The sequence below is a fragment of the Dendropsophus ebraccatus genome, chromosome 7 (assembly GCF_027789765.1).
Source record: "Dendropsophus ebraccatus isolate aDenEbr1 chromosome 7, aDenEbr1.pat, whole genome shotgun sequence".
Classification (NCBI taxonomy): Eukaryota; Metazoa; Chordata; class Amphibia; order Anura; family Hylidae; genus Dendropsophus; species Dendropsophus ebraccatus.
Genome location: NC_091460.1, coordinates 31,166,724 through 31,182,734, shown reverse-complemented (window position 1 = coordinate 31,182,734; position 16,011 = coordinate 31,166,724). Strand labels below are relative to the sequence as shown.

General features: G+C 42.0%; 1 protein-coding gene and 1 long non-coding RNA gene across 2 annotated transcripts in view; one reads left to right on the top strand and one right to left on the bottom strand.

Moving 5' to 3' along the window:
* Nucleotides 1–16,011, bottom strand: part of GFRA4 (GDNF family receptor alpha 4) — a 302,580-nt gene that overhangs the window by 124,802 nt on the left and 161,767 nt on the right. The gene's annotated exons all lie outside the window — the stretch shown is intronic.
* LOC138796704 (uncharacterized) overlaps nt 1–16,011 on the top strand; it is a 35,941-nt gene that overhangs the window by 19,017 nt on the left and 913 nt on the right. The gene's annotated exons all lie outside the window — the stretch shown is intronic.

Sequence of the window (16,011 nt, the reverse complement as noted above, 5' to 3'; positions counted from 1 at the left end):
TTCTTATATAGTAGCCAGCCCTCCCCCATAGAGACTCTTATATAGTAGCCAGCCCTCCCCAGTAGTCTCATATCATAGGCAGCCCTTCCCCATAGTTACTTATATAGTAACCATGGTGGGCCAGATGTAATTTAAACTCTGAATTGCCTGGTGGGTCAAAAATAATGGCCCCAGATTTGGCCAGAGATGGCCTGCGGGCCAGAGTGTGACATGACTGAGATAGATAGATAGGAGATAGATAGATAGATAGATAGATAGATAGATAGATAGATAGATAGGAGATAGATAAGAGATAGATAGATGATAGATAGATAGATAGGAGATAGATAGATAGATAGATAGATAGATAGATAGATAAATAGATAGATGATAGATAGATAGATAGATAGATAGATAGATAGATAGATAGGAGATAGATAGATAGATAGATAGATAGATAGATAGGAGATAGATAAGAGATAGATAGATGATAGATAGATAGATAGGAGATAGATAGATAGATAGATAGATAGATAGATAGATAGATAAATAGATAGATGATAGATAGATAGATAGATAGATAGATAGATAGATAGATAGGAGATAGATAGATAGATAGATAGATAGATAGATAGATAACAGACAAAGGGATGATAAGAGTTGGATAAATAGAGTAGACCTCTTAAGCTTTGATGTACTTTCCTTGGCAGCACTTGTAGGTAACTATATCTTATATGTTGCTCAGACATCCCCTTAGGTCTCTACACCCCCGCCATTAGTTTCGAGATGCATGAAACACCCAGCCATCTCCAGAAGAGCGCTCCTCGACTCCTTTCCCCCGTATACTATATACACGTAGAGCGATTACAGCCATGACAAACAGCTTAATGAAGAATAATTAAGAGAAGTATGGTCTCTCTCCGCTAGATGAAGAGCTCAGCTCTCAAGACGCAATTAAAATTTCCTTTTTTCCGCCCAACCTTTCACTCTCCAGTCGGCGGACTGGATTATACATTGTCTCCATCTTCTCCACTAACCCAAGACAATCTGGAGCCAAATTACTCCTGGCCTCTTTCATTTCATATCAGCTCCATTGAAGAATGGCGCAGATAGAGGAGTCCATGTATGTTGTATCTTTCCTCACTTTGTTCTCTCCCCTCATCATAGAATGGATGGAAGTGTTGAATGTGTCTGCGACATAGAATGAAGATCTCTTCACATGCCATTTCCTTAATAGCCACAAATGAGGAAGTTGTTTCAGGAGAGGAAAACTCAATGAGGCGGCTAAGGACTGTTTTTCTTCCTAATCTTAGGCAGACTATGTGCGTCTATCCCGTCCTCCTGCCAACTACCTTTCTTAAGTGAGCGAAGGGTCTTTTTGGTCGTCGCTTTTTATACCTTCTTTATGCAATCAGCTAAATAATTGCAATTCCATCCCGGATCTCTCTACCGCTTACCATTTAGAGGCAATTACAGCTGCCGATGTTACCGTTACCCTCCGTGTCGCTTAAGAGTCTCAATCTTTTTTTATGGAATGTGCCGCCGCTTTTATATTTTCTTGAAATGGCCGCGTATAGATACATTTACATATGTAATTTTTTATGTATTTTTATATACAAACATAGATATAAAAAGGTCCACGTGTAACAAGCAACTTAACCTTGAAGTGTCCTTGAATTTTCAAGTCAAAGAGAATATGTCGAAAAGTTATGGGTCCCAGTGCTAGGGCTGGGCGATAAGGACAAAAAATAAAATCGATTTTAAAAAATCTTTTCTCGATATAAAATGTCAATTTTTTTTATGATGGGTGTAGTATTACAGGCATAGTGGATGAGGGGTGTAGTACTAGTAGATACGGGGGGTAGTAGTAGTAGTGATGGGAGTATTAGTAGCAGTATTGGGAGTAGTAGTATCAGTAGTGGGAATAGTAGTAGCAGGATTGGGAGTGGTAGTATCAGAATTGAGAGTAGCAGTAGCAATAATAGTAGGAGTATTAGTGACAATAGTGGGAGTAGTCGTAGTGGTATCAGTATTGGGAGTAGCAGTATCATGAATGGGAGTAGTAGTAACAATAGTAGTGGGAGTGGTAGTAGTGGTAACAGTATTGGGAGTAGTAGTATCAGTATTGGGAGTAGTCGTAACAATAGCAGTGGGAGTAGTCGTAGTGGTATCAATATTGGGAGTAGCAGTATCAGGAGTGGGAGTAGCAATAGTAGTGGTAGCAGTATTGGGAGTAGTAGTGTCAGGAGTGGGAGAAGAAGTGTCAGGAGTGGGGGTAGTAGTGTCAGGAGTGGGAGTAGTAGTAGCAATAGTAGTGGTGGCAGTAGTAGCGTCAGGAGTGGGAGTAGTAGTATTAGGAGTGGGAGTAGAAGTATCAGCAGTGGGAGTAGTAGTAGCAATAGTAGTAGTATTGGGAGTAGTATCATGAGTGGGAGAAGTAGTAACAATAGCAGTGGTAGTGGTAGCAGTGGTAACAGTATTGGGAGTAGTAGTATCAGGAGTGGGAGTAATAGTAACAATAGCAGTACTAGGTAGGTGTGCTGAGTCCTCACCCCCTCTCTGGTGATCCGGGTCTCTCCTCAGTGCTCGGCCACTGCTTTTCCTCCTGGGTCTCTAACAGGCTCATATACAGTATATGGGTTCCATTTAATATTGCACCTCGGCCCCTTTAAATTAACCAGTGTTACAGTAGGTGGCAATACCACACACAGCCTACAAACAGGGGTGGCGCTGTGAGAACAGCCATATATTTCTAAATCAGTCCAACTCTTTTAAATTCTCAGTTTTATTAAAGCATTTCTATTTTCCCGTCCCTGAATAATAATGTGAATATTCGCACCAGGCGTTAACAGGAGTCCGTGAGTGATGGTGACAGAAGGTCTATTTAACAGTAAACTGGCCTCAATCTATATAATACAATAAAGCGCGGCTGCTCTATTCATCACTGTCACCGTCCGCGCACAATATTCCCAGATATTTCTGATACTCGTCTTATAAAATGCTTGTTAGCTTTTCCGTATGCAGATGCTATTGATTTCTTTAATGATCCGGCTGTAAGGTCGGTGCGTCGGAACGTTATAATGTATCACAGTTTGTTAGAAGAGTGATCAATAGATTTGTGTTAACAAGTTAGCCGACACTCCATGGGTGAAATGGACTTGGAGAATTGTGAGATCATGTGGAACGCGGCTCTGTGTAATAGATTATATTAGTGATATCTATGTAGGTCGCTGCTGATGTTGGTTTATGTAGCAAGGATCTTGTAAAAACATGAAAACCTGGGATATATCTCTTATATAAGCTCCCTTGTCATGTCTAAGACACTCCCACAATAACACATAGGCCAAGGAGTTGATGGGTGATGTAGCAGATGGAGGAAGTCACATCTCCCAAAGTAGTTTCATGTTCTTGCTATTTTATCTCAGCAATGTGTAAGTAAGGGTCCTATTCAACTGGCCGATGGGGGCCCGATCAATAATGTAAACTGGGCCTATTACTGGGCCTATTACACGGCCGATAATCGTTTAGCAGGGGCTGCAGGGACATTGTTACCGAATCGTTAAACAGCATACATTACCTATCCATGTTACTGGGCTTCTCCTGAGCTCCTCCTTTCTCCCGATCCTGCGTGCAGCAGAAGCTTCGGTGCAGCCTGTCTGAGCTGACAGACCACTCAGCCAGTCACTGCCCGCAGCGGTCCTGGCCAGTGGTTGGCTGAGCGGTCTGTCCGCACTGAAGCTGCTGCTGCGTGCCGGACCAGGAGGAAGAAGGAGCAGCAACATGCGCGGTAGACTACATATCTGTCTGGCCAGTCTCATTTAGCGTTTATAGGGAAACTGGGAAAAGGGAACAGCTGTCTGTAGCTGCATAACTCAGCTTTCCGCTGCTGGTGTTCTTTCCTTAGTCTGTCCCACTGTTGTCGATAAACACTGGCCTGCTAATGCATAATTGAATATGAATAGGTTGGCGTGACCAAAGGAGGAGGTGGGTGGGATGAACAGTGCGATGGGGAGCCGAAGAACGGCCCCATTGCTCCTAATGGGCCAATGTACAAATTTCTGTAAGATTTAAGCTATCAAAACAACGAGACCGACTAAGGAAAGAAGACCGATGCCGGAAAGTTGGGGTACACGGCTGCAGGGATATGTCAGCAGGTTCGTTTGCATGAACCTGCTGATAGTTTCCTTTTAAAGTGCCCCTGTCATTACAACTTTCAAAATCTAAATAAGCAGGGGATGTAATATAAAGCAAGTTTGCTTTAGTTTGTTCATTATTTCTTTCTAGTTATTATGCTGTAAAACAAAGCAGTCTCCTGAAGGCAGCTATGTAACAGCTATACTTACTTGTATCCAGGTCCAGTCTCCTGAAGACAGCTATATAACAGCTATACTTACTTGTATCCAGGTCCAGTCTCCTGACGGCAGCTATATAACAGCTATACTTACTTGTACCCAGGTCCTGTCTCTTGAAGGCAGCTATGTAACAGCTATACTTACTTGTATCCAGGTCCAGTCTCTTAAAGTTTTTTAGTCTTGTGTTGGTTGAAAAAAAGAGACTAAACACATAGAAGTCCTGGTCATCTGTGTTCACAGAGAAGGCAGTCATGTGATTGATGGGCAGATTGAGCCGTGACTCTCTTTACAGGCCGGGACTTCATGTGTTTAATCTCTTTTTTTTTCAACCAGCACAAGACTAAAAAGCTTCAGGAGACTGGACCTGGATACAAGTAAGTATAGCTTTGTTTTACAGCAAGATAACTAAAAAAAATACTGAATTTATATTGCAAACTTGCTTTATATCACATCTACTGTTGATTTCGATGTTAAAAGTTATAACGACAGCGACACTTTAAGGATCAAGACTTCCTAACAAGATTTCGCAATAAAATCAAGACTACTTTTAGTAAAGTGTAAATGACAAAAGTCGGCCCGGCTTCTCCTCAGCTCTACCCGTATGGCGGTACCGGAAAGTTTAGCATTTGAAAAACAATCTGCGCCGAGCACATATTTATGATGCATGGGAGAGCCGACACACCACTATTAATCTTCATTTGAAAAATACTAGTGTGACAGGCCTGCTTATTGAACCAATATATTAAACAGTCACTGGTGATAAAACCCAGCCAGCAGGTAGACTGCTTTACACACCAGTATATCAAATGCATTTTCCATTTGACAGCATTCTAGATTAGAACGCTTATGCACCCTCTATGAAAATGGCAAAGGACTATTTACATAATGCACACAGTACAAGGATATATACTGCACGGAGGTATACGCTCCCTCATTGGAATCAATAGCAATAAACTTGAATAAGAAGAAGAACTTGGAGAAGTATTCCTGCCTCTATACCAGTCCTTGTCCATTCGGGAGACAGTTCACGATGGACGTTTTTATCATCTTATTGGAAGCCATTTTTGGTTAGCTTGTTCTCTGGATATAACTCTTCAACTTTTTTGCTTTTTTATGCAAAAAGTTCTTATCCTGACTGTAGAGCCAGTCCCAAGAGGAGCACCAAAGCGTAACATAGAAACCTAGAAGATTGTCGGCAGAAAAAGACCAGCTGGTCCATCCAGCTTTAGTAATTCTTTACCAACATTGGCCAAAGTGTTCTTTGATTTGATACTGGAAAAATATAATAAATCTTTCCCATTTCATACCATTGGATGGGTGTGTTCTGCAGGATCGTTGAACTTAAGAAAGGGGTTGGATGCTCCTACTTGCTCAGGCCTCAGTGAGTGGGTGGAGTCACCTTAAATGATGACGCCAGACACGAATAGATGGAGAACACACACAGAGTCATGTACTGGTCCTTTAAGTGGCAGGCAGTGCACGCTTGCGGCCCCTAGAGGGCAGACCAGGAACTGTAGCCATGATGGAAGCAGCAGGAGAGGGACCAGTAGAGGAAGGCTGTGGTGGGGCAGAGAACGTGTCCTGAAGTGGGTAAGTGCCATCAAGGCACCATTACAGTCATATGCATTATAAGATGAGTTTGGTGTAACAGTCTCCACTGGAACAATGGCGGTAATTCACACAGGCCAGGAAATGTTTGCTGTCTCACTAAGCACTGTTCTCGCAGTGTAGCCAAACCAGCCGTCTTATGCAGACAAGGGAACTCGCTCACGGTCAGTTTACCTGCCAATACAGACATCAATCCCAGTCAAGCTCAGGGGTTACCATGCTACAACTAGCTCAATGAAAGCCATACTGCACCCTCCTAGGCAGACTGCCCGATTGGCATACAAAACGTTTATAACGCACAATGGTGGTGCCCGGTCCAGGATGGTACATAGTAATGGCACATACGTAGTAAAAGGCAGCATTTAAAAGCTCAGGATCGGTACAGGATAAGTAATGTAATATATGTACACAGTGACCCCACCAGCAGAATAGTGAGTGCCGCTCTGGAGTATAATACAGGATGTAACTCAGGATCAGTACAGGATAAGCAATGTAACGTATGAACATAGTGAGCGATCGAACAGAATAGTGAGTGCAGCTCTGGAGTATAATACAGTACGTAACTTAGTATCAGTATAGGACCTTTTAAGACCAGGTTCATACAGAGTGTTTATGGTAACATTACTACACACTCAGCAATGCTCAGACTCCATAAACTTCCTCCCTTTTAGGATCCAATCCCAGTCTTTCAACCAAATAAACATTACGTGTTGCGACTGTAAAAGCGAATCTGACTGTAACCCAAAAACAAGCTATTTCAGGGTTATAGATGGTGTCCCAATTACGTTCCATTTGTATAAGAGCTTCCTAGATTATTTGCATCCAGTTGTATATACGTGGCCTTATCTGCGACATAAGATTCCACCTAAAATGACCATTTTATAGACTTCTAAATACAGGGAAATGACAAAAAAATTGCAATATTTAATTGCTGTTTGATTTTCTCCCCGCAGCATTAACATGAAGACGGGCAGAGCAATTTTCCAATTAGACGTCGTCTCTCCTTCTTTTAATGAAATTTCTGTAGGTGTCACAACATTTAATTAAAACAAGATGTAAAAGCCCCTGCAGCATTCTTATGGTGAATTGTAACATTACACCCGGAGTTCACCCACCAATCGTGTCATGTTTGCTGCTGCGCGGAGCTGATAAAGGGCTCCGAACTACACATGATTCTTAACGCTCAGACAGGGGAAACACAATAAAAGCCAGACGACTCATTTGTTATTCCCAATTCATTGCCTGCTTGGGTCATGCATTAGTTAAAAGACACTGGCAGTAATGCATTTATATCCTTGGCTTGGACCCCGCAAGATTCGCGCATATGGCTCATCCCTAGGAGAACTTCATCTTCATCATGGGAAGCAAAGTGTAGAGTCACATGTTTGGGGCCACTGCTAAGGCTTTAGAAGTGTCCACCAAAGCCTATGGGTATGGTCACCCCGGCAAAGATTTTAAACGACCATGTAACGACCGCAAAATAAACGTCACACTACATATATCGTTCTCGTTCCCACGTGTGTTATGTGTTATCATTCGCTAAAAAAAAAATCATTTAGTGATCGTTAACGAGCGGTCGTTGGAGCGAGGTTATGAATGATAATCGTTCCGTGGAATAGGGCCTTAAGCAGATCTCCCTTCAAATCAGTGTAAAGAAGCCTTAGGACATGACCAGAGACTTTTCAAGTTAAGCCAGAAATTTCTATGAAAGGGAAGGCTTCTTAAAGGTGTTGGATACTGGCTTGAAGGGAAAGCAACGGCCAAAAAGTGGCTTCAGGGACTTCATTCCCAGAATCCCTAATAGGGCATGGATGGCCTGTCAGTCTTCACACATTTTTGTGGCGCTTTTCTAAAGGAACTTGAGGCAGTTCTAGTCAAAATGGGTTAAAGTTCGAATTACCGGGGCCATTGGTAAATACTTACCTATGGTTGTGAAGGCCACAACTGGGTGCTCTCTTCTAAGACAGGACAATAAAGAATTATTATTTCCCATCAATATATGGTATATTACTCTGCACTCTGTAACTGGGATATAATAAATCACAGCGTTGTGACTAGATCTGTTATGACTCCTCCTACCACCGGGGGCAGTTGTCAAGCGACCATAGAGGCAGCAGCCAATACGCATGCCATCCATTATAACCCCTTCCCCGCTTTCCATGAGTCCTGTCAGTGCGGCCCACCTCACAACTACATTCCCGCAGAAATTTGTAATAAAACAAATTATCCCCAGAGCGGCGATAAGGAATACGTTGAAAATAGATATTTTCTATTTCAGTTTTTTCGAGGAAGAGACAGATACGTAAGACTCATTTAAGTTAATTCAGTCAGAAGACGGCGTGGAGAAGTGAGGTAACCCTTCAATACATCTTCTTTCTCAGCGTTTAATAAGCCGAGGAATTTCAGATTGGTTTTCACGACCCAAAGTGCTTTGAAGTAAATATAATGTGATGCTATTTCGTAATATATAAAGCAGGCAGAGCAATCAAAATAAATTTCTGGCAGAGAGCACAAACCATTCCTCTTATCAAAGGACTTGTAAAATGAGTTTTCAAAGAGTTGTGCCAGTAAGGGGGGGAACCAAGAAATTAAATGACTAATCTGGCTTGTTTCGCTGGTCATATACATGCGGTTTAAGCGCAAAATGTTTTATTTAGCGATTTACGGATCCAAATGGCGAAAATATTATATATCACATGCTATGTTTTTTTGGGTGTTTGGGAGACCTGTTATATCATAGAAAACCTAGCATAGGTCTACAAAGTCTAAAGAGGGCTTCCGAGTTAGAATTTGGTGCTTATTTATTACTTATTATACATGAATACAGTTATTTTAAATGATAAAATTTGGGCTGTCTCCTCTGAGAGAAATATACCGCATACTGAGTTTCTACTGATTTCAATGTACTAGCAGTATGCAGTAAGCTCTGACGCTCCCCCTAGTGGTGGATGCAGAGAGACTGGATATTATAATTACACTGAGCGCTGAGACAACTCTGTTAGTAAGTGCTTTCACCCCTGGACTGTATACATAGTTTAGACTGCTCAGGCTAGGTTCACACTGCGTTTTTGCATTTGTGTGCATCCGTTTTGATCCGTTTTTCCTTTGCCTTCCATTGGGAAAAAAAAAACGGATCAAAACGGATCCGTTTTTTTTTTTTTTTTGGACAGACACAAAAACGTAGCTGACACTACTTTTGTGTCCGTTAAAAAAAATGGATCCGTTTTGATCCGTTTTTTTTTTTTTTTTACAATGAAGTTCAATGGAAAAACGGATCAAAACGGATGCACACAAATACATCAGTTTTTTTTCATCCGTTTTTCGCAAAAAACAGATTGCAAAAACGGATTGCAAAAACGCAGTGTGAACCTAACCTCACTACAGCTTTAGCATGGCTCCCATGCTGCTGCTGCTTTTTAGGCTGTGCACAAGGACAGCGTAGGATCTCCTACTCTATGTGTTCAGATGCCATAGACAATAGGCTCTGGCTACCAGCTCTGGGAGAACCAAAAATTACAGGTTTAGCTGTTGCAAAACACAAATCTACAAAATAAAATGGCATATATAAGACAAAAATATAGGAGGAGATTTTTTAAACTGGTGTAGAGTAGAATTGTCTTAGATGCCCCTAGCAACCAATCAGATTCCACTTTTCATTGCTCACAGATTCTTTGAAAAATCAAAGATGAAATCTGATTGGTTGCTAAGGGCAACTAAGACAATTCTACTTTACATCAGTTTGATAAATTTCCCCCATAGTGCTAATCCTCCTATACACATATATTGCAGTTTTTCCTTAAAATTCACCTGAAATGACAGCTATGCTTTACTGTCCCTATAGCTGAACCTGTCCATTTTGGCAGTACCAGATGACAGTGTAATGTGTATAGGGACCTCCAGACTATCTCCCAATGAATGACATCGGGAGGAAAGGATTAGGTACGTTGAATTACCTTATGTTCACAGAGAGATAAGCCAAAGCCAGAGGAATCTGGCAGAGCCCTCCCCCTCCTCATTTTGTGCGGTGCCCATGAATGCTTGGCTGAGCTAGACAGTCATATTTATGGAGGGATCGGGGATCATGTGTAAGAATACTTTAGTCTAGCATCATCCCAATGAGACATTAGTGTTTTATCTTATCAACATTGGAAAAGCTCCTGTGGGTAGATGGGTTATACCAAGAATGTTGATAAAACCTATATGTGTAGTTTGTAGATTACTCTAGGGTGGCCTTTTATATGCTCCATTATCGAGTTCGATGCTACAAAGACGGAGAGATATGTTTATCATTTCCCTCCATGAGCTAAAATTATGAAAAATTTGAAACAAAAATTAAAAATGGGCAGAAACTTTCACCCATTACACCCAAATAAAGTAAACTTTCATAGTAAGATGTGAGGGTGGGCAGGTGGTTCCTGTTGGTATATCTGGAAACCAAGCACAGGTAGAATAGTGTGAATGAGGCACAATCTGTCACTATGATATTGGCCACCGCTCAGCTTGTCCTTCGTAGGACGTCATCTTTAAGATACAGGACGGATGTGGATGCAAAAGTAGAGGTTGATTGACAAATAGAAAGTCGATAAAACTGCCAGAGGCAAGTAAAATTATCCTTCTAATGCTCCCCGTTGACTACTAGTAGTTTACATGGTGCGAAGCTGTCAGGACCCCATCACAATGATTACAGCTGACACTGCATTTCCTATACACGTCGTGTCCTTGACAAGAAATTTCTTCTTCTCAGCACTGGTAATAGGTGATGACCATGATAAATGTAGCCTCGAGCCAAATCATGCCCCTCTAATTACACAAATAAGTCTGTATATGATTGCCGTCACATTGTATTCAGTGTCTGGTATATGAACTCCTTTAACAACCAGGAAACAGACTGACTACAATGAGAGTCTCCTCATAATGTCCACTATGTGCTCTGGCCCATGCGTTCCTTATCGGCAGAGGTAGCCCTCCTCAGCTATTAGCCTACATAGCACAGTGGGGAGTCCAGTTAGTTTGCTTTTTGTCTTCTGAAAATAAAGTGGCCCTCTAAGATATTGGGCACCATAGTCACTGCTATAGCCTCTACCATGGTTGTTATCCTAAGATAGTACCTGACCGAACACATCAAGGACAGAGGGTTGTTTTCCAGGGTCCATGCCCGAGATAATGCTGCTATTCCAATTTCTTCTGTTCCTGAGCCTACTTACCATGCTTTGCTAGGTACACCAGAGGTGCGACTACTGCCTAAGGGAACAAGCCTGTCCATGCTAAAGGAGTCATTTTCTACAAGTCCTCCAGGGATCTGTGACCCGCATTGTTCCAGTTCCAAGAAGAGGTTGGAGAAGTACTTCTCGCCTGCGTGCCCCTCTGAACCCTACTGGCCAAGAGTTTAAGGACAGCTGCCAGCATTCATATTCCTGGATGTACCACTCTGCATACTCATCTCAGCTTGACGGATTTCTTCACCGTATCAATTTATTCTGCCAGTTTTGCAAGTAACCCCAACTTATTACAAGGTTGTCAGGGCCCCCTCAGAGCAAAGTACAGTACCAATTGGACCTGGCGCTGTCACCATAGCCATATAACTGAGAGACTATCCAAGTCCTAAAGTCTAATCTAACCCTCAGTATACCTACTAATGCAGTGATTCAAGCTAAACGGCACCTTATTAGTAAGTAACTCCTAAGAGACCTATTGTCAGGCTATAGGACTGGAGGACACGGGACAGGGGAGGCCCTAGCACTGACACCCACCCTGCTGACCCTGCCTGCTTACCGCAACTGCCCTAAGAGACAGCGGATAACTGGGCAACAGTCCCTGGCCTGAACAGGTGAAACACAAAACACAATAGTCGCAGAGTAAATGGTCAGGGTCAATAACAAATAGTCGGCGCAGTACAAAATCAGAGTCAGAAGAAACATCAAAAGCCAACCCAGAAATGAGGAAACCAGGACCACAATCAGGATACTAATGCTAGGTCAAGGGACAATCATGTACTAAGGCTCCATCACAGGCAAGGAACGACACACAGGGGGGTATATTAAGGGAGGCTGGAGTCCCAGCCCCAGACCTCTATGCAAAGCTGACTGGCGGTGCCGGCTGCAAGTCAGCAAATAAAAAAAAATACATTACCTGGGCTGATTGCCTGGGGGCAGTGAAGCCCCGTCAACAACAAATGCGATGCCGCCGTGTCCCCAGCAACCGGCTTGGCCAGTCACTAGGGATGCTGCTGGCATGCTCCTCGCACCCGGACGCTGGGCCATATTCACCACTAGGCACCCATGGTCCAGTGCCTAGAGCAGCACCTTGCATGGGGGCAGCACCCTGGAGAAGGGGGGAAGAAAAGAACAGTAATGTGGAAAGGCGGCCTAAAACTGATCGGATACAAATAGGATTTTCAGAAACTAGAAAATCATGATGCTGATTGGTGAGTGAAGATGTGGCATCTTAAAGCGTAACTGTCATTTCAGGGTCATTTTTTTTAAAACATTAAATATCAATAGTACAAGCGATTTTAAGAAACTCTGTAATAGGTTTTATGTACTAAAAGAGTTTCCTTCTGGACTAAAAAAGCAATCTCCCAGCCTCCCCCCTCACTGCAGAAGAAGCAGGATTTCTGTCTCCATTATGTGGCTATGGAGAGGGGAGGGGCTGTTAGGAGTGACTGAGTACGGAGCAGTCCTGCACAGCACAACACCCTGCAATCTTCTCTCAGTAAGTTCATAGATGAGCACTGACCTTTCTGACCCCAGAATACTGCGGTTTAGGTGCCCAGAGAGTCTACAAACAGCTGACCTTCATGTCACCTCTTCCTGCTCCCTCATCTCCCTCGGCCCCTCCCCCCTTCATAGGCTTACAATGGAGAGAGCAGAGCCCGTCTTCACTGGCTTCTCTGTAATGAAGACGTGTTTGCCTGATAATGCACAGATAAGAAGTCAGGGGGGAGGCTGGGAGATTGCTTCTTGAGTACAGAAGGAGGCTTTTTTGGCTGATAAAACCTATTACAGAGTTTCTTAAAATCGCTTATACTACTGATTTCTGCAAAAAAAAAAAAAATGACAGTTGCGCTTTAAGGTTTAGTGCCTAGGGCAGCAGCAGCTGGACGTAAGCTTATGTATGCTTGCGGCGTATGCTTGCGGGAAGCCAGCCATACGCTCTAACGGTGCCAGGAGCCGTGCATGCCAGCCAGATCCTGACACCTATTCAGTAAAGTTACTGTTCTGCAAACACTCCTCAACTCTCTGGCACCATCATACTGTATGAAGGAGTGCTAGCAACACTGAGTGTTGGTACCTAGGGAGAGCGAGCTACCACTCAGGCCCTGTGACAAGTACCGCAGCTCATGTATACTTGTCCTTGGATTACCACATATACAGTAGAAAACAGGTGAGCTCCATAAAGAGTTTGGGGAACAATTCACATATTTCTCTACTTTTACCTTCTGAAGTTAAAGCAACCCGGCCACCTGCTTAAGTTCTTGGCATAAACTCTAGTTCAGTGTATTTTACAGTAGACACTGAATACTGCAGCATGCTGGCTTAATGCAAAGGCTTTTATTGTTAATCAAAAAACAAATAAGCTAAAAGCTTTCTGGTTGCTTTGTAATAGTCCTAATTGAGTCACTTAATATGGACTGTATGTAAAAACGTTCAGGTATCCAGGTTGGAATCTATTAAAGGATAATGTTTTATTAGGCCAGCAAAAGAAATGTATTCGCAGCCGCTCTTACTTCTGCAATACCATGTATGCATGAAAGTGCACTTAGGCTGAACATGGATTAAAACATTTCAAATTGGTTATTATCTGTAGAGGAACAAAGTAGATATCAGGCAGGTGGTTCAGTCATAACTGTACACATGACGTCTTACAATAAAAATGTTTGACTGAAATTAGTTTTGGGGAAAAAAACATAGATGAAATTTAATTTTGTTCTTCTAAATGATATGTCGGGTTATGAGGTATCTGTGGTTCTAATTATAGTTTAGTAGAGTCCCTGGGACTTCAAGTTACAGAAGAAACAAATTACAGTACTTAAATACTGCCCCCTGTGTACAAGAATATAACTACTGTAATACTGCTCCTATATACAAGAATATAACTACTATAATACTGCTCCTATATACAAGAATAAAACTACCATAATACTGCCCCCTGTGTACAAGAATATAACTACTATAATACAGCTCCTATATACAAGAATATAACTACTATAATACAGCTCCTATATACAAGAATATAACTACTGTAATACTGCTCCTATTTACAAGAATATAACTACTATAATACTGCTCCCATATACAAGAATATAACTACTATAATACTGCTCCCATATACAAGAATATAACTACTATAATACTGCTCCCTGTGTACAAGAATATAACTACTATAATACTGCTCCTATATACAAGAATATAACTACTATAATACTGCTCCCTGTGTACAAGAATATAACTACTATAATACTGCCCCCATATACAGGAATCTAACTACTATTATACTGCTCCTATATACAGGAATAAAATGACTATAATACTATCCCCTATATCCTTATGGATAGGATGTCTTATTTCCATATAAACAAGTATGTACAGGACAAAGCAAGTAGGAATTTTCCAATCTGGCAGGAGATGTAAGTCCTTCCTGTAGGTATTTGGGCTTCGGTTGTTCTGTTCTTGTCATCAGTGTTTCCAGCCCCAGTCACTTAGCTGTAGGTAAAGAGCAAAACCAATTTCACTTCATACATTTCTTATTTATTTTGCAGCCTCTGTCTTGCCTTAGTCCTGAAGAACCTCTCCAGAAGTTGTGTGATTTGCGGAAGTCCGCAGCTCATCACGAACATATTGTGCAGTATTTTACAGGCACATTTTATATTTCCACTTTCTAATATGTTTTCTTCAATGTTTCAGCGCGGCAGCTCCACCGCCCAGAATAAAAATGTTTTCCCTCTTCTTAACCCGCAGGAAGGTCAGCCCGCCGATTCCGACTTCATCTCTTTAATCAAGCACAACAATGTTAGGCTGATTGCTACTAGACGCTATTGCTTAGTAACCTGTGTTCCTGCATATAAGATTACCTTCATCTCCATTGTTTCCGGCAGATACAAGACCCTCCACATTCTATGTTCAAGTACATTGAAATAACAGTTTTGTGATGTTTTTTGCCCTCATTTCACCCCGTTATGCACACAGCTATTATTAGCCCAAAACTAATACCCTTGGGTCCATTTAGCTTTAGGGATTCTTCCTAAACCGCAAGATTTTGTATGTCTGCTTGCAATTCTATAAACTGACCCACCGGGAAGCAGATCTTTGTTAGGTTTAAAATGGGTGCTGCACTAAAAAAATATTTGTATTTAAATAAAATCATTACCCTAAGATATATAACTTACTAATATAGCGGTGTCACTAACAGTACTGGCCAGTAGCGGATTATAATAGGTCCTTTTCGGGCAGTAGCCCGGGGCCCTGAGCTCCTGGGGGCCCATGGCCACCCAAAAAGACTTAAATTTTTAGTGGTGTATTGTCCCTGGCTACAGTTCTGCCATGAATTGCAAAAATCGCTGCTTTTTACCACAGTTTTGCACAAATCAGGGCATCATGAGATTATCTTTCCTGTACTATGAACACTACGCTAGTGTTGCCATAGTTACAGTAGATTTGGGGGGCCCAGGCTTGGTCAACAGCCCGGGGCCTATGGTGAAGTTAATCCGCCCCTTCTGCTGGCTTTAGCGTGGTTTTGCACAACTCACAACTGACAGGAAGTTGAAATAGAAGAACTACAAAATGTGTATTGTCTCCAGCTTCCTGACTCCTCCCTCTCTCCATAAACAATGCATCATCCTCTGATGTCTCAGTGGGCATGGCTGAATTTTGTCTTTGAACTCTAGCCCCACCCTCTGAGTGATGTCATCATCTCTGACCATATTTTTATTGGTTTATTGGGGTATTTACAAAAATTGAATATGCAACGTTTTTAATTTGCAAGTGTAGGGGCTTGCACTCTAGCCAGTCTGCAGCTGGCTTCTAGATATTCTAGTATGACTATCAGTGTGTGATTCTACCGCCATATATAATGA